The sequence below is a fragment of the Trichosurus vulpecula genome, chromosome 9, assembly GCF_011100635.1.
Source record: "Trichosurus vulpecula isolate mTriVul1 chromosome 9, mTriVul1.pri, whole genome shotgun sequence".
Classification (NCBI taxonomy): domain Eukaryota; kingdom Metazoa; phylum Chordata; class Mammalia; order Diprotodontia; family Phalangeridae; genus Trichosurus; species Trichosurus vulpecula.
In genome coordinates, this window is record NC_050581.1 from 182293306 (window position 1) to 182313290 (window position 19985).

Sequence of the window (19985 nt, forward strand, 5' to 3'; positions counted from 1 at the left end):
CGCCTAAGTAACCATCCTTTATGTTCACAAAGTTCTTGCAGTTTAACCGAGTAGCTCATTGTGGTATGAAACCACCTGGATCCCCTGATTTTCAGTATTATGTATTGAAGCTTTGCCGTTCCTCCTCTTGGGTGATATTTTGTGCATTGGGATTGTTGCTTATAAAAACGGGTGCCATTTTCTTTTGGGCTGTTGTAAAATCATCACTTTCTCATTGTAGTATTAGACCTTAGAGGGGAAACGTCTGGGTGAATTGAAGCTGGGGTTTGTCCTCATTGACAGGCTGTGAATTCTTTTTATCTGTAGATTGTGTGTGTGTAGATATATATATATATATATATATATATATATATATATATATATATATATATATATATATATATGCACACACACACATATATGTAATCTATATATAGACATATCTATATATAGGTAGATGGATGATATATGTATATAGTATGTATACAAAGTACACATTTGTAGTCTATATAGAGTATATATAGCATATAGATAGTCTGTGTAAGCAAAGCGCACATATAATTTAATCATAAGCTTATTGGATATTTTGATGGTCATGTTGGGTTTTTTGACCTTACAGTATTTTGCTTCTTATTATCATCTAATAGGTCAATTATTGGGCAGATAGGTGGTGCAGTGGATAGCACTGTCAGGCCTGGAGCCAGGAAGACCTGAATTTAAATCTGGCCTCAAACCTTAGCTGTGTGACCCTGGGCAAGTCACTTAACTCTGCCTCAGTTTCCTCATTTGTAAAATGAGCTGGAGAAGGAGATGGCAAACCACTCCAGGATCTTTGACAGGAAAACCCCAATTTGGGTCATGAAGAGTTGGACGTGACGGAAATGATTGACAACAATAACAACAAAGTCAGTTATATTTCTAGGTGAATCTATAGTTCTATTTATGTTTTTAGTGGGTATTTCCAAGCTGAGTTTTATTATCGTCTTGTCTTCTTCCTTCTCTACCAATACAAATACATAAGTGGAGGAATGCCCGGTGCTTCCTTTGTTTTCTTCAATGTGTTTATCAGCCTTGTTGATGGGTACTTTCAGCATTGTTTCTGGGGTGCTTGTTGGTTCACTATTTTTTTCGTTCTGATAGCGTTTCTTGGATTTCTTTTATTTTGTATTGTTTATTTCTTTGAGTTGGAGCTTTTGTTTATTTGTCCATTTCTTTGATGCTTCCTTCAAGGTGATTTCCTTTTTGAAATGCATTGGTGACTCTTCTCTGTCTTTTCGTTGTTGGGCATCTTTGTTGCACCTTTTCAGGGCCATGTTGGCAAAGCAGGGCACATTCTCTGATGACCTCTCAACGCCAGCTTGCCCGAGTGCCAGTGTGCATTCTATGACACTATGGATTCGAAAATGTTCAGTTGACTTTCACTTTTCAGGGACGTATCTCTAGCAGACAGTAAGGCAGACTTCTATTGTTATTTGATATCTAAAAGCAGTCGTGAAAAATGGAAGCTTGTTTCTGACCTCGCCATTGACTCAGCTGACTAACCTTCTGGTTTCCATAGGGAAAAGAAAGCTCAAGGAGAGAGCAGCCTGGCATTTTCTTTGCTTAAGAATGAAACCAAAATGGGGGGAAAATATCATCACGACCCACCTCCATCCTGTCTTAACTCAGCACATAATTGAACTTTGGGATCTATCTTTTTTTCCTTATGCAACAGAAGGTTTTAAGGTAATGTCTAAATGAACCATTTCTGTGAAAAGTTGAGAGAGGATTTGTCTAGTCCTGAGAAATTGCTCTGCTTTTGTGACAAAGCCGAAAGAGAAGAGCCGAGGCGAGGGGGAGAGGAGACTGATTGGTCATTTGGTGGTTGAGAGTGAGCTGATCTGCATGAAACCTGAATAGCAAACAGGCGACTGAGTGGTTTCACTAGAGGGAGGCTATAATAGGGCTGCAGGTTTGCCAGAGAATGAGCCATGGGGATAAGCAGGCTGGCTAATGCTGAGAGAGTGTTCGAAGTCTCAGGAAGCCACTTAGGCGATTTTATCTCAGCACTGTGATTCTCATTCCAACAACAAGAAAAATACTTTTACTTTGGTAGGCATAGGACAATAGAGACCTTTGAGTCTGATCCTTTCGTTTCACAGATGAGGAAGCTGAGGCTGGGACAGACCGCCCCCAGGGTCAGCCACCTGGGGAGGCAGACTGGGCATAGACGCAGCCCCCAGACCATGATCTGGAAGCCAGGGGTCTTTCCATTGCATTGGTCCATTTCCAGGTATAATGTAAGCACCCTGATGGCAAGAAGTTTCATTTTGCCTTCATGTCCCTCGTGCTCAGCACTCCGGTCTGTTTCTTACCTTGGATTTCATCACTGGAGATAATCCCTGATATGGATTGTCTATAGAGACCTTGGGCAAGTCAACAATTTCCCTGATCCAAATCGTGCTTTCCTCACCTGTTTAATGAGGAGGCTGAGCTAGGTAACCTACCCTGCTAGGCTCAAATCTCTTTCAGCCCTTGGTCTATGATCTTTTAGAGTGGAAGAGGAGGCAGCTAGGTGGGGTAATGGATAGATCCCTGGAGTCTGTCTACAGGACCTGAGTTAGAATCCTACCTCATATACTCCCTACCTAGCTGTCGGGTCTTAGTTTGCCTATCTGCAAAGTGCAGGAGTTCTACCCGATGGCCTCTAACGTTCTTTCTACCTGTAGGATCTTATGGAGAACCTGCCCATGGCTTCCATTCCATCATGAGCTTCTATGCTTCCTCCCCAAACCAGAACTGAATCCTGGTTCTTTGGGGGTGGGGGACGAGGAGACTAGAAAGGGATTTCTGACCCTACATAAAAACACATTTCTAGGTGCCCATTTGTCCTGAGAAGTGTTCCCACTGCTTCTGCCTGCGTCTGCAAGAGTACTGACATTCAAATGAACCCATCAAACATTTCCCTTTGATTCTGCCTTCCTTTATCTGATAGTGCCACAACAAGTAACTCAGACATATTTGTCCCTGTGACTCTTGTCTTTTTCTTTTCTGAATGAAAGGAGCAGACAAGTCTCCCCTTGAAGGATGAGGAGTCCATTATTGGTGTCTTTGAATTTTCCGAAGAGTTAGTTCATTCTTCTCACATAAAGTATCGCAACAGGCGGAAGTTACTGGAGACAGCCTTGTAAATTTTCCCTTGGGCAGGCGGTCCTATTGTTACCTTTATTAAAAATATGCCTCTAAGCAGGTGGCCCTGTTCCGAGTGGCACCTCTGAGAGTCTGCTGAAATAATACATTTGAAGCTTCCTGTCTCTCTGAAATGAATTCAGGAGGGTTGGAAATGCTTTGTCTGAAAGGAGGTGAGGAGGCAATGTCTGGGAGATAGCAGGACAAGGGGGAGGACATGAAGAAGATTATGAGAAGGGGGATTTTGGAAATGCTTTTAATAAAGAGAAGTAGGAGAGGGGATGTGGGCGCACCTTTAAATGATTGCTCTTTAAGTGAATATTTGGGTTCTCTTTAGTGTGTGCCAGCTTACCTCCTGGAGAGGAACGTGACCCAGATTCCATGTGTTCAGCTAAGATCCCTGTAGACACACACACATTGTCAGGGTGCAGTAATTAAAACTGAAAATGACATTTCCAAATAATGCCGTCCCCTGGTGTTTCCATGGGAGATATTACCTGGGGTGTTTTTCTCTTAGTGGACTAGTATGTGATGTGTCTGCAATCTTGCTTAACTCTCACCTTGTGCTTTTCCTTGTTTTTACCTGCGATAGTTGACATCAGCGGAGGATGTGACTTTGCTCACCATATCTTTCCTGTGTCTGCTTCTTTATCTCTGCCAGTTGGTCAACAAGAATTTATTAAGCACCTAGTATGTGTCAGGCCTTGTGCTAAACACTGGGGGCATGAAAAAAGGCAAAAGACAGTCCCTGCCCGCAAGGAGATCTGGGTCTCATGGGGGAGACCACAGAACCAACAAGCTTTTTACAAGAGGCCTTTTCTGATTCCTCCTGGTTGCTAGCACTTTTTCCCAAATTACTTAATTTTTAACTTTAACTTTTACTTTATTTTTCTAATTTTACTTTCTACTTTACTTTCTAGAAAGTAAATTTACTTAATTGCAATTATATCCTGTCTCCTCCCCCTCCCCCCAGCAGAATATAAACTCCTTGTGGATTGTATCTTTACAGTTGTAGGTTAGCAACCACACAAGGAACAATAAAAACCATTCATAGAACTAAAGCTTTATCACCTAGATGGTCACCTTTGATCATCATAGCAACCCTGTCAGGGAGGGGCTGTAACCACCTCCCTTTTATAGAGGGTGAAACTGAGCTGAGAGAGGTTAGCCAGGCTGCCCAGGGTAATACAGGTCCCAAGTGTCTAAGGCAGAAATCAAACTCCTATCTTCCCTAGTCCTGTGCTCTAGACACTATACCAATACCCAGCTGTTTCGGGTACTTAATTCAATGCTTCTTGGATCGATTTGAGTTGGAGAGATAACATCCCAGGAGCTTTTGAGCTCAAATCCTCTGGTAAATGATGAATAAAATTGATAAAAGAAATTGGACATCTTTGTCTATTGCAATAATGGATCATAGAATTAGGGGCAGAAGGGACCTTTGAGGTCGTCTTGTCCTTCCTTGCCTTCCATTTTATAGAAGCCAAGAGAATTTAAGCAACTTGCCCAAGGTAACATAAAGAGGCAGAGCCAGAATTTGAACTCAGGTCTTCATATTCCAATGATATTTTCATAGCAGCATTGTGGGTTTTTTTTTGGACTCACAGAATAACTAGAAACAACAAAAATGTCCAACAGTAGGGGAACTGATAAATAATTGTGATGTAGTCACATAATAAAGTATTGTGATCACTGGAGATTGAAAAGTATGAAGAATTTGAAGAAATCTGAAAGGATCTCGATGAATTGATGCAAATTGCCAAAAGATAGAATGAGAAGAACATAGAACATACACATATTATAATAATACTACTTAATAATACATGATATATTATAATAATATAATGTAATGGTAGCATAGTAATCATAGTAGCACTTAGTGCTTTGAATTTGCAAGTGCTTTACGTACGTTAAGTCTATCACTTGTGTGAGACTTTAAGGATCGCCAAGTTTTTATTTTATGAATATTATCTCATGTCGTATTCACAGCAACCCAGGGAGGTAGGTGCAATTATCATCCCCGATTTACAGGTGGGGAAACCAAGGCACAGGAAGTTAAGCGGCTTGCTTAGGGTCACAGAAATGTCAGGAGCAAGATTTGAACTCATTTTCTTTTAATTAAGTCTTTATTGACGTTTTTTGTTTTTGTATTATCGTAGTTTTCATATGACAAATAGTATTTTTAAAGACAAAAGAGAGGAAAAATATGCTAGCATAACTCATCAGAACATTGGAAAAAGCCTGAAAACATGTGCTGTGTGTTGCAATTGAGGACCCCCCACATCTATGAAGGGGTAAGCTTGTGGGTATCCTCCCATATTTCTTCACTTGAGTCCTGCTTGATTTTTATAATTTTGTTACATTCACTTTTTTTTGAGGCAATCAGGGTTAAGTGACTTGCCCAGGGTCACACAACTAGTAAGTATCTGAGGCTGGATTTGAACTCAGGTCCTTCTGACTCCAGGCCCAGTGCTCTAGCCACTGCAGCACCTAGCTGCTCCTACGTTTACTTATGATTTTTTTGAGTGTGGTTGCCCTTTCCATTTACCTTCTTGTAGTCACCGGGTATGTTGTTTCCTTGGTTCTGGTCACTTCCTTCTGCATCAGTTCACAAAGCTCTTTCTAGGCTTCTCTATATTCATCACACTCCTCTTCTTACAGCCCAGGTAATTCTCCATTACCTCCATGTACCACATTGTATTGAGCCATGCCCCAGTGGATGGGCATCTACTTTGTTTAGAATTCTTTTCTATCACAAAAAGTGCTGCTATCAGCATTTTGGTGTCTGTGGGGACTTTCTTCTTATCTATGGCTTCCTCGGAGTATAAGCTAAGTTTTGGGGACTCACATTTTCCAGACTCCTGGTCTATGGGGGAAAAGGGACCAAAAATGGACAAAGAATTCTGAGGGTGACTGAGAGGAAGTGAATGAAAAAAATGTCAAAGTGCTTTATGTTTTGAAATTTAATTCAATGTAAATAGTTACTGACAAGCTTAGTTAGTTATGTTAAAGGTCAGTGTTAAACTTTTAGAATATAAAAAAAAATCATGAGTAGAAGGTGAGGGCACTCCTCATTGTGCAAGTCCAGAAGCTGCTCTATAGCTGGCAGCCTTAGATTGTCGTCCATGGCATACAGCATTAAGTGACTTCTCCCAGCTCCCATGGCCAGTATGTTGATCTCAGAGGTGAACCCAAGTCATCTTTCCTCCACACTTTGTTCTCCCTCCACTGAACCGTGGCATCTTTCAGCTGTAATGAAACATTTAATTTTTAAGAAATTGAAATTTATTTAAAAATTTTTAATTTAAAAATTTAAATGTTAAATTAAAATAATTTAAAATGTTAATTTAAAATTAAATATTAAAAATTTTACTTTAAAAAATTAAACTTAAAATTTAAAAATATTTAGAGCTAATGTGAAATGATGGGTTTTCCCTCATTGAAAGTTTACAAGCGAAGGCTGCTGCGTGACCACATGTCAGGGGTGTTGTTGAGAGGGTCCTTTTGCAGGAATGATTTGGACTCGATGGGCCAGGAGGCTCCATCCAGCTCTGAGATTCTGACATTGAGTTCCATAAAATGATGGAAATTTTTCAACATTTTTTTTTGTCCATCAGATGGAGCAGAGCTAATGAGTTGTCAGTGCTTGTGATGTCCGAGTTCTCAGCTGCCAGCCCAAACTTTGATCTCCCTTTAGTTGATAAATACAGTTTCCTACAAGAAAGGAACCGATCTCTGCTTCCTCCTTAATCTGTTCTAACCCTTTCCTCATGCTGCAATGTCTTGACTGTCAGTTGAATTTAGAATAGGAATTCACTGACCTAAATAGGGTCTCATTCTCTGCTCCAATTCCCTCCACTAGGTGCTCGGTTGGCCCTTCCTGAATGTAACCCTCTGCCCTCGTCCCCTCCCAGCGCCCATCTTCTTAGCAATACCAGACATAACGGGCTCTGTGCGTGGACTCCGTGGCGCACGCCTGGTCATTCAGCCCCCCTCAGCCTGTTGCCAGAACATGCAAAAGCACCTGAAAGAGCGGAGGGTGGTGGCCTGTAGGCTCAATGATTTAGGATGGGAGGCGATTTCAGAGACACGGTGGGATGAGAACCCAGGCCCTCGGACCCTAGACCTAGAATCAAGCAAGCAATCCTTAAGCTCCTGCTGTATGTCAGCCCCCGAGGATGCAGAGAATGAATCCGCCCCTTGTTCTGTCCGAGGAAACGAGTCCAAATGTAAGCGTGTGTCCAGTGAGACCAAGGGCACCAATGTACGTGAAGCGCTATGTAAATGGTGGCTGTTACTGTAATAGCATCATGCAATGGAATAGTTGTTATAACATTTGATAGTGATGCGCGCCATCACCGGCACGCTCCGGGCACAGGGCGGAGCGCTTTATAGGTATTATCTCACCCTTGGGAGGGAGGCGCTATTATATTCCCCCATTTTACAGATGAGGAAACTGAGGCAAGTAGAGGTTAAGTGACTCTCCGTGGGTCACACCGCTGGTAAGTGTCTGAGGCCAGATCTTCCTGATTCCGGGCCTAGCAGAGCTCTGTGCACGAACAGACCGGGAGAGAACGAACAGAACAGGCTCCTTCTGGAGACCCCGCCTCCATCATCCCTCCCCCACTGTGGCTGGCCAGAAGGTGGGGGGAGGGGCTGCGTTAGTAGCTGGACGAGGATGGGTGGGTGATGAAGCTGCAGAGTCAGCGCGCGGAGGAGCCTGGAATCCTGGGCTGGCAGAGCCTCGGGGGCGCCCGGTCCGGCTCTCTGAGACCTGGAGAGGCGAGGAGCCCTGATGACAGCCTCCCAGGCTCCCCCGCCCCACACCGGGCTCCTCAGCCTCTGGATGTCAGCGGGAGGGCCAGCGCTCAGTGACTGACATTCACATGGCACTGAGAAGCCGTGTGGAGTACGTGATAGGAAGCTGGTCTCTGACCCACAAAGACCTGGGTTCAAGTCCTGTCCTTCGGAGATGCTGGCTGTGGGACATTAGGCAAATGGGAATCACAACATAATCGCCATTTACCTATGCGGAAAGGAGGCCGAGAGAGACTACTTTCTCTGGCTCTCCAGGCCCGTCAGGGGCAGAGTCAACAGAGTCCTTTGATTCCAGTGCATCCCTGAACCTGACCTGTTCCGTCGGAAAGTCTCTTAGCCAGGCTTTTCTGCTTTGTGGGAGCAAGATGAAGTTTGTCACTTCCTACTGTCATCTCTCGCTCCTCCTCCTCCTCCTCCTCTTCCTCCTCTTCTGCCTGCATATCCCAAATCCCCATTTTTCTTTTGGCACTGGAAAGTAAAAGAACTCATTGTCTTTTCTCATTTTAGAGAATATTCCTTGTTACGATGTCAGTGAATAGTGACTAGATGAATATTCAATTTGCCTTTGATTTGTAAGTGAAGGATGTAATTTTCAGGTACTTTATTCAAATGAATTCTATTTAAAAAAAAATTCTAGTCCCCTAAAATGGCTGTCTTGTAGTGTTGGTGACTGGTTTCCCATCTGTCTCTGCTATTCAAACTCCACCTAAAGCTAATGGTATCATTTAAAGTCGGGTCTATCCAGAAACTCTTTGGATAATTATATTATTATAATTCTAATTTTAATATTTTTATTGATTCTTTTTGCTATTACATTACTTTAAAAAAACATTTTTATTTAAAATTTTGAGTTCCAAATTCTATCCTTCCCTTCCTCCCCCCTCCCAAGATGGCAAGTAGATGTAGTTTATACATGTACAATTTATATAAAATATTTTCATATTAATCATTTGTATAAGACGACTTAAATAAAAGAAAAAAAATGAAAGAAAGTGAAAAATAGCCTGCCTCAGTCTGTATTCAGACAATATGAGTTCTTTCTTTGGAGGTGGATGGCATGCTTCGTCGTTGGTCCCTTGGGATTGTCTTGGATCATTGTATTGCTGAGAAGAGCTAAGTCATTCACAATTCTTCATTGAACCATATTGCTGTTATTGTGCACAACATTCTCCTGGTTCTGTTCTCTTCACTATGCATCAGCTTATGTAAGTCTTTCCAGGTTTTTCTGAAGTCATCCTGCTTGTCATTTCTTAGAGCACAATAATATTCCATTACAATCACATTCCACAGCTTGTTTAGCCATTCCCCACCTGATGGCCATCCCTTCGATTTCCAATTCTTAGCCACTGCAAAAAGAGCTGCTATAAATATATTTGTATAAATAGGTCCTTTCCCTTTTTTTGATGTCTTTGGGATGTAGATCTAGCGGTGGTATTGCTGGATTAAAGGGTATGCGGTATGCACAATCTTATAGCCCTTTGGATCTCGTTCCAAATCGCTCTCCAGAATGGCTGGATCAGTCCACAACTCCACCAACAGTGCATTAGTGTCTCCAACATTCAACATTTTCCCTTTTTGTCACATTGGCCAATCTGATAGGTGTGAGGTGGTACCTCAGAGTGATTTTAATTTGCATTTCTCTAACCAGTAATGATTTAGAGCATTTTTTTCATATGATTCTAGATAGCTTTGTTTTTTTTTTGTCTGAAAACAGCTTGTTCATGTCCTTTGACCATTTATCAATTGGAGAATTATTTGTAGTTTTACAAATTTTACTCAGTTCTCTGTGTTTTCGAGAAATGAGACCTTTATCAGAGATACTTGTTGCAAAATTTTCCCTCCAGTATTCTGCTTTCCTTATAAACTTGATTGTGTTGCTTTCATTTGTCCAAAAACTTTTTAGATTTTATGTAATCAAAATTATCTGTTTTACATTTTGTAATGCTCTCTATAGCTTCCTTGGTCCTAAATTCTTCCCTTATCTATAAATCCAACAGATAAACTATTCCATGCTCTCTTAATTTGCCTATGGTGTCACCCTTTGGGTGTAAATCATGTACCCGCTTTGACCTTACTTTGGTATAGGTTTGAGATTATACATAGTTTCTGCCCAGCAGCTTTTGCCAAATAATGAGGTTTTTTTTAGAGCATTTCTTTTTTTTGGGGGGGGGGGCAGGACAGTTGGGTTAAGTGACTTGCCCAAGGTCACACAGCTAGTAAATGTGTCAGGTGTCTGAGGTTGGATTTGAACTCAGGTCCCCCTGACTCCACGGCCAGTGCTCTACTCACTGCACCACCTACCTGCCCCTAAAAAATGAGTTTTTGTTCCAAAAGCTTGGATCTTTGGGTTTACCACATACTAGGTTACTGTGGTCATTCACTATAATGTAATTTGTACCTAATCTGTTCCCCTGATCCACCACTCTATTTCTTAGCCAGTACCAAATTGTTTGGATAATTACCGCTTTATAATACAACTTGAGATCTTTGACCGGATTACCTTCTTTCTCATTTTTTTCATTGATTCCGTTGATATCCTTGAGCTTTTGTTCTTCCAGTTGAATTTTATTATTATTTTTTCTAGCCCTATAAAATTTTTTGATATGGATAATTATTTGATAACACCCCAGGTAAGCACAGGCACGTCATTTTACAGTAGGAAAATTGATTGAGTCATCTGCTTGTCCAGGTCTATCAGACTCTGGTTCAAAAATCTCCAGCTTCTTTTAAGCATACGTTTTAGGGTGACACACGCTTAAGGGAAGCCTCAGCAGACTGGAGGTAAGGAAGCCTGAAATGGCCTCCCTGGGGGTTATTGCAATTTAAAATGTGCAGAACACTTAAGCACGATCTCATAGATGTCCAAATCAACCCTGTGATGTAATAGCAATGATGTTCTTACTGTGCCTGCTTTACAGATGAGGACACCGAAAACCAGAGCACCTTAGTGTCTTATCATAGGTTGATAGACCTGAAGCTAGAAAGGTCTTTAGATGTCATCATTTTACAGAGGAGGAAACTGAGTCTGAGATTTGCCCAAGGGCAGAGGTAGATAGTAGTGCAAGGCTTTGTGCTCAGGCTTTCGGATTCTGAGTTTAGTGGTAATTCCACTGATGCCTGCTGCCTCCCAATGAAAGGATCCAAAGCTGAGCTTGAACGAAAGCCTCCTTGAGCCTGTAGGTTGTGTACTGTTAGGCTTTGGACTCATTAGAGCTAAAATAAGAACTGGTAAAAAGCAAGAGCAAAGAATAAGAAGAAAAAGATAAGATATGCAGTTGAAATAACTCTGGACTATTTTTAAATGTCTGGTGCTTTGTGAGTCAATCAGGAAGCATTTATTAAGCACTTACTGTATGCCAGTCACTATGCTGGGGATGCAAAGATAGAAATCAGACTCTCCATCATACCATATGGCCTTTCGTTTAACTCCAAAGAAATACAGACATTCTTACCATCAAATGAAAAATCGTTTCAGAAAATCATTTTAGGAAATCAGAGTGGTGCAATAGATAAGACTGTTCAATTCAGAATAGGAAGCCCGAAGTTCAAGTCTGGTTCAGATGCTTCTCAGCTGTGTGATACTGAAGAAGCCCCTTCCCCAATCTTAGCCTCACCTTCCTCATACGTCAAATGAGGATTAAAGTAGCCCCCAACTTACAGGATTTTTGTGGGGAGCAAATGAGATTACATGTTTTTCAAACATGAAAGCACTATATAACGCACACATACGTCAGCTGCCATTATTATCTACAAATTCATGACATGACTGAGGTTTATCAGGATGATAGTAATAATCATACCTAACATTTAAATAGCAATTTAAGCTATTAAGCAAAATAAGCAATTTATGGCTCACAAAGAATATTAAATATAATATTTTCAATTCATCATCATGATAATCCCTTGAGGAAAGTGTTACAGGTATTATTATCACCATTCACAGATAGGATTAAGAGGTTAAGTATGTTGCCCATCATCACATGGGTGGTAAGTGTCTTAGGTGGGATTTGAATCCAGATCTTCCGAATTCCGTATTGAGCATTCATTCTAATCCGTTATGCCGCCTTCCTCTCCTCTCTCTCTGATGAAGCATCTAGAAAACACTGTTGTGTAAATAATAGATGAAGAAGCTAAGGTTGTTTAGCCTGGAGAAAAGGTGACTTAGAAGATCCATGATATTCTCTTAAAATATTTCAAAGGCTTCTGTGGAGGAAGGATTAAATTCCTTTTTTTTCCTATGTTACTCCAGTGGAGACAATTAGGAGTTATGGCTGGAAGTCATGGGGAAGATTTCAGCTTGATTTAAGGGTGAACGTTTTTTTTTTAACATTTAGAGCTGTCTAAAAATGGAAAGAACTGTCTTGTAAAGTAGTGACCTCCCTGTCATAAAAAATGTTCAAGCAGAGGTTGGATTATCATCTGTCAGTAGAATGTTGTAAGGCCATTCCTGTGAGGCTGGGAGGTTTGCTTAGATGTCCTCTAAAGAACCTTTCAGCTATCACATTGAGTGATTTTTAATGATTAACATTATCCCTTTAAAAATCGAAGAAATCTAGATAAAGGAACGTTAGTTAACTGAATTATTTAAGGATTATGAGTCAGCTAAAGAGTTGTAATTGGAATTTGAATTATGGAATATGTTTCCATTATATCCATATGTCTCACTTCCTACAGCCGTCCCCTGACGGATGAACACCCTCTTCCTTTCCAGCTTTTCACTATTACGGAAAGTGATGTTGAGAATATTTCAGTATAATACGAGACCTTTCTTTCTGTCTTTGATTTTTTCAGTGCTGTCTTCCTAGTGGTAAGAGGCCTGGGTCGAACTGTATGGACAACATAATGTCTTTCCTTACATAATCCTAAATTGTTCCCTAGGTCAGCTGGCCCAATTCCTAACTACCGATAACTCATTAGTGTGCTGTCCAACATTGACTCTATTACTTTTTCATCTATGCTTGGAAAAAGGAATGATAAAAGCCAAAGACTTGTATATTCCAAAAGAAGCTTCATCCCTCTCTATCATGGACACTTTCTTTATAGAAAGAATTGGAAGCCACCAGATGTGGCAAGCACCAAATTACAGAATAAAGAGCCAAATAAGTTGTATTTGAAAAGACTTATGGTTAATGTAGGACATCCCTCAGCTTGCTCTCTGTGTATACTTAGACTCTCAACTTGTTAGAGTTAAGATCAGAATAAGTAAATACCAAGACGAAACAATGATGATAATAAAGATATGGCATACGGCTGAAACGACTGAACTCTGAACTATTTTTAAAAAGCAATTGAAAAGAAAAAAATGGGAATAGAAATCCAAAACGACACTGACACTGCCTACAATTATTGTACCTAGAAGTTGAAATGTCAATTGCCATGATAAGAGGAACAAAAAATCCCAGGAAGCACCTTAGTCAGCAAACATCTGACTCTCCAAATGGCTAACCAAGGCAAAACTGGGTTAGAGTATGAACTCATTTGTAAAATCTTTAAAAGAGGGATGATGGATGATTATAAGCAGCATTATCTAATAAACAGAAAGAAGTAGGAAAAGTAGTAGAAAGTTTGGCAGGGTGTACAGCTAAGCAAAGTCATCCCAAGGTCATTCAAGGAGGAGGATGGAAGCAGCACTAAAAAGAGAGGAACAATGGAAAAGATTGGCAGAAAAATTTTTTTTAGTAAACTTTTGTTCTTCAAAGATAGTGGAATCACTTAGACTATAACATCCCAGTCCAAGAAATGCTTCTGGAGGGGGATAGTGAAAATGCTAATGAGAACAAAGAATGGGAAACTCAGTCAGATTGGATCAAATGTACATAGATGAGATCAGTGTTGGAGATGATGCAGTTGTGAGAACATCGATGTTATAGAGGATATCTGAAGGGAGGGTAGGGTATCAAAGATGCCGAAAAAATCTCCAACATTATTAATACCACATGGGAGCAAGACATAGAATACAACTGCCCCTGTCCCTAGACATAGCTATAAATATACAAAAAGAAAGACAGCCACATGGAGATGCTTAGAGGTGCATGGTACAGGCCAGATTGGGGGAGGGGCTAAGAAGAAGCGGAGTAAAAGATGTCATTAAGAAATTGTATGTTAGGAAGAGAAGATGGGCTGGTCACATGTGTCAAGAATGAGGGATGGCAGGCAGGCAGCCAGAGTATCTCACTGGTCCCTTCGTAATGCCGGGCTACAGTGAGGAAGGACTTCAACACTTGGGGTGGACCCCAAGCGGTGAACTTTGAGAAGATGTGGACAAGAATTTGGCTTGAGGAGCAGCCGTTGATGGGGTGAGATCTGCATTGTTGGAGGGAAATTGATGAGATCACAGATTCATTTGATTATTATCTTTGCTGATTTCACTGGTATGATGCAAAACCCCAGAGTTGTTTGCATTTGTCTTATTATTGGTGCCTTTTTAGAGATACTGGGTGATCGTTTGAATTCTTTTCTTTTGAAAACTTTTTGCCCATATTTTTTGACTGCTTATTAGCTAGAATTTATATAGCACTTTATGGTGTGCAAAGCACTCAGTGTGTGATCTCACTTGGTCCTCACAACAAGCCTGAGGGAGAGGGGGTAGAGAGATTAACTTGCCAAGAGTCCCACAGCTGGGTTTGATCTCAGGTCTTCCTGACTCCAAGCCCAACACCCTATGTACTGCATCACATAGCTGCTGCTGTTCTGTTGGGGAATGACTCTTGATTTTACATATTTGTATCAGACCTCTGAGGAAGTTAGGTGGCACAGTGTATAGAGCACCGAGCCTGCAGTGAGGAAGACTGCTCTTTGTGAGTTCCTATCTGTGCTCAGACACTTACTAGCTGTATGACCCTGACCGAGTCACTTAACCTTGTTTGCCTCAGTTTCCTCATACGTAAAATGAGCTGGAGAAGGAAATGGCAAACCACTCCAGTATTTTTGTTAAGAAAACCCCAAATGTGATCATAAAGAGTCAGACACAACAAAACAACAGTTAATCTTGTCTCTTGAATGTCAGACTTTTATCAGGGTTACTTGATGCCAGGATATTCTTCCTCTTTGATAGTTAACCATTTTTGTTATATCTCTATTGATTTTCCTTACACATTTTCATCACATATTTCCTTTGTTTAAAAGCCTTAACCCAGCACTTAGCATAGTTCTTGGCACATAGTAGGTGCTTAATAATTTTTTATTCACCTACTGACAAACCTTAAGTGAGTGACTGCCCCTTGCCAACTGGACCTCCATGGGCTTTACCTCCATGGGCCCTGAATTTCCTCATCTGTAAGATGACAGAGTTGAACTGAGATCCCTTTGAGCTCTTGATCTCAGAGGCCCCCATATTCAGACCTAACTCTTGGGCTGCCATTCACTTTTCCCCAGTCTGGCTCTGATCTAACTTCCTAGTCTTGTGTCCTGTGATTTCCCTTCAGTTATTCCACACCTCAGCCTGCCTAATCTCCTCACTGCTCTTCATACATATCCATTGCATATCCAGGTTTTCTAAATCCAAATGAACTTTCACTACTGTGTGGAAGCCTTTTTGTATCATCACCTTTTTCCTGACCTGTCCTAATTGAATTCCCTGGTTCCATAGTCTTCTCTCTCCAATCCACCTTTCACAGTGTTGCCTTTTGAAATGATCTACAGAAGTTGGGGGGCAGTCCGTGGATGTGGAATATGGCATATGGTGTAAGATTTTTTTTTGAAAGTTTTGATGGGTTTTGCCAATTTTTTTCTTTTCTTTCTAGTTTTTAAAAATATCCTTTGTTATAAGGGATGGCTCTCTGGGAGTGAGGAGTAGAAGGACAAAGAAGCAAATCTAGGTGATAGAAAGACAACATACTAATAAAAATTTGTTAAAGCTAAAATCAAAATAAATCTTGACAAAGCAAAGGTTGACCGTGCCCCTCCTTACTCAGGGATCTTCCAGCTGCTTTGTCTTTAGGATAAGATATAAGGTTCTCAGTTTGGTGTTTAAACCTCTCAGTGGTCTTGCTCCAATCTGCCTTTCCTGCCCTACTCCGCATCCCTCCCCTCTGTGACCTTTCTGCTTCAGCCCTGCTAGAATAGCAGAACTTTTTAGACCTTTGCATTCCCCTTCTGCTCTCTGTGAATTTGTGCAAGCCATGCCCCATGCCTCTAATATTCCCACCACTCAGAATCGTTATCTTCCTTGAGGATACCTTCAGTCTTTATACCCTTTGTGCCTAGCACAGTGCTTTGCATGGAGGAGATGCGTGATCAAATGTTATTGAATGTCCTCAGCTGGAATTGGGACCACCCACTTTCTTCAGGGGCCAACTTCAGGTCTAATGCTTCTTTATATCTTCAGTCTTTCAGCTGTATATTGAAGCAGCTAGGTGGTGAAGAGGATAGAGGTCTGGATCTGGAATCAGGAAGACCCAAGTTGAAATCCAACCTCAGTCATTTACTAGTTCTGGGACTGGTGACAAGTCACTTCAGTTCTGCTGCCTCAGTTTCCTTATCTGTAAAATGAGGATAATGATAGCATCTACCTCCCAGGGTTGTTGTGATGATCTAATACTTGTAAAATATAATTTTACAGATATTTGTAAAGCACTTGGTACAGTAGCCGGCACATAGAATAGGCACAATAAATGGTTGTTCTCTTCCCTTCCCACTGAAGATGAGCCTGGTGCAGGTCAAGAATTAGAAGATCTGGTTTAATCTCGGTGTGAATTTGGGTGAGATACCTCACCTCACCCTGCTTACCTACAAAATGTAGGGGCTGGATTAGAGATTCTGTGCCTCATAGCTCTGTCCAGACTTCTTTATCTGCATATTTCATATTGCCTTGTAGCTATTTTGTTTAGAAATCTTGTTCCCTTTTATTAGAATCAGATTTTAAGCTCTTTGAGGGGTGGGACTTTGTCTTATTTCACCTTGAAATCCTCAGATCCTATGCCTTGTGCATAGTAGTCTCTGAATTTAATTAGGCTGAATGGAACTGCCCAGTGTGAGAGCTGCCCCCACAGGCCCAGGAGCCGGTGAGGACCGCACACAACCACAGACCGCAGACCCCCCCACACCAAGAGCATCTGTTGTAGTTTCCATGTGTTCCCCGCTTGGAAAAAGTCTGGAGGTTATTCATCGATCCTGTCAGTCCCAGACAGCTGCATGTGCAGATAGCAATCTACAGTATACAACCACACCGCTGTTAACACTTGTAGTTTAAGAAATTTAAAAGGAACAGAATTCCCTCTGAGGGTGTATTTCCCAATCCCTGCTTCCTGGGCTCAGGTTCCTGATCTCCTCCTCTGGAAAAAAAAAAGACACAACTCTGGCCTTGACATCTTGCTGTGGTCACTCCTATGACTGACCTAATACAGAGGGCTTAGTGGGTAGAATGCAGGCAGGGAATGAGCAAGGCTTGGGTTCAAATTCCTCCTTTCTTACTTAGAAGCTGAGTGACCATGGAACTCCTTTGAGCCTTGGTTTTCCTAGTCTCTAAAATGAGGAGAATAATTCCTATAGATCCACTCACAGGATGGCTGGGAGAGTCAAACATGATAAAGCATTTCAAGCACTTTGTGAACCTTAAAGTAGTATTCATTCATTCATTCATTCATTCATCTCAAATGCTAAAGACACTGAGGTGCAGAGACAATGTGGAGGCAGGAGGCAGGCAGACCTGGGTTCAAATCCTGCCTCCTGACACATACTGTCTGTGTGATCCTGGGTAAGTCCCAGAATTCCTCAGTTTCCTTTAGATGGAAGTTCTTAAGCTTCGTTGGTTCGTGGGTCCTGTTAGCAGTTTGGTGAAACCAGTGGACCCCTTCTCAGAATAGTGCAAAAGGTGAAATACATAGAATTACAAAGGAAACTGCTTATATTGAAATAAAGATTAGAATGGTCTTCTCATCCAAATTCAGCAACACCTTGAAGTCTATCCATGCAAGCCTGCTCTAAAACCACGAACTGCAGAGTCTGTCTTTATAGAAAAGAAGGCATTTCCTCCCCTCGAGTTGCCTACACCAATGAAAGCACTGGACCCAAAGGAAGGGCAGGGTTCTGTACTAGCAGCATTCAAGGAGAATTGCATAGAACCCCCAGACCTTACTGCTGCATTCCTTGTCCTTTTCACCTTATCTTCAATGAAGTTCAGATGGAAAGGCTCCTGGAACACGTGGCTTTTATCTCACTTACACTTGCCATTTTGTGGATCATTCAACGCTGTTGTTTTTAGTATTGGTGTCCCAAGTATCCCAAAAGCTATTTGGTGGCTAACCATAGGCAGGAGCCAAATTATACAATTGAACCGAGCTAATTTTATTAAGAAACATTATCTTGATGGTGGCAAGTGTCCAGTCATCATCTTTTTAATGATCCCAGCCTCCAGAGTCTAAACTAATTACCGACCAGCTCCATTACTGAGAGAGTGGCATCATCTAACCATCTCGTCCTAAAACCAGACCCTCCTGTGTATCAGTGATGTGATTAAATCCTTGTTTTTCTTTGGAAAACTGATCCTACTCTGGGCCTCCATGCTCATGCTCCCCCTTCTCATTATTTTCCCTTTCTCCCATTATCAGAGAAGATAGGAATGGTTGCCCCAAATTACTCCCTAAATTAAGTTATTCCTCCTACCTCCAGCATCACTGTGAGCCACCAAATAAAAAACAATACAAGATAAATTCGCAATCAGATTTAAATTCGGGTCTGTAATGAGTTTAAGATCTTCATTGCATTAGCCCTCGCCTTTATTCTGCTTTTTGTTGATTCAAGTTAGTTTTGTGGTTTTTAGTGGTGTGTTTTTTGTTCTGGTATGTCTCATTATCCTCGTTCTTCCTGCGTGTAGAAGCAGCTGTTTGTCCGGAGAGTCCTTCTTCTTCCTTGCCTTTCCTAGAAATATGTTCTAGTTGTCTCTTTTCAGGAAAAAGCAGTATTTAAGTCCAAAGTCTTAATTCTAACAGCTTACCCTCTTCTGAAGAGTCATTGATTAAGGATTAGTCAACTATGTCAGGTAAAGAAACATTGAGGAAAATCATTGTAATAATTATAATGCTATCTCCTTTTCTCAGCTTTGCCCACACTAGGGTCAGTGAGGCAGAATATATTCCTGGATGGGGTCAACCTTGGAGGCGGGAAGGTGGGCTCAGATGTTTCCTCTGACATACCTTGCCTAGATAACCCTGGGGGAGGTGTTGAATCCTTCAGAGATACTTTCTAAAAAGACCCAAATTATAAAAGAAAGAGTTTCTCTGCTAGAAGTTCCTTACAGAGATGAAATGACAGATTTGGATCTGGCCTCATCATCAACATCCTTCATCTATCCATCCGGGACCTTGGAGAGCATCTGGTCTGATGCCCCCTTTATAGCGTTGATGAAGCAAGGCCCCTTCTACCTTTCCAGTCTTCTTACATTTATGTGCTCTGCCATCCAGGGATAGTCACCTCCTTGTTTTTTTCACCCTGTCCTCTGGTGCCCAGAAGGCTGTCCCTCCTCATCTCTGCCTCCTGACTTCCTTCAAGTCTCAGGTAAAATTGCACCTTCTGCAAGAAGCCCTTCTTGGTCCCTCATAATGCTCATGCCTTCCCTTGGTGATGATCTCCGACGTATCCTGGGTCTATCTTGTTTATACTTCATTATTGGCATGCTATCTCCTGTCAGACGGTGAGCTCCCTGAGGGCAGGCACTGTCTTTTGCCTTCTTTTGTATCTCCGGCTGCTTATCACAGTGCCTGGCACTTAGTAGGTGCTTAGTAAATGTTTGTGGATTTGGCTTGACTTAAAATGATGTATTTTAGAATTTTTCCCTGGAGATTTAAGGCCATTCTCACTGGCCTATTGTTTGCAGATTCTATTCACTTACCCTTTTTTGAATTGGAGGATAAGATGCTTTTGAAAGGATCTTCTCTTTTTTGGGAAGCCATTGGTGCTTCTCTACACCTGTGTTACCTCTCCTCCAAACTCTCAAAGGCCGTGGACAGTGGCCCGTCTTCGAGTTCTTTCAGTTGCCTGGATTGTAATTCATCTGCTCTCTGTCCTTGCTTACGCTGGGAATT

General features: G+C 41.4%; 1 pseudogene; it reads left to right on the top strand.

Moving 5' to 3' along the window:
* The window catches only part of LOC118832308, a 121207-nt pseudogene that overhangs the window by 82461 nt on the left and 18761 nt on the right, over positions 1–19985 (top strand).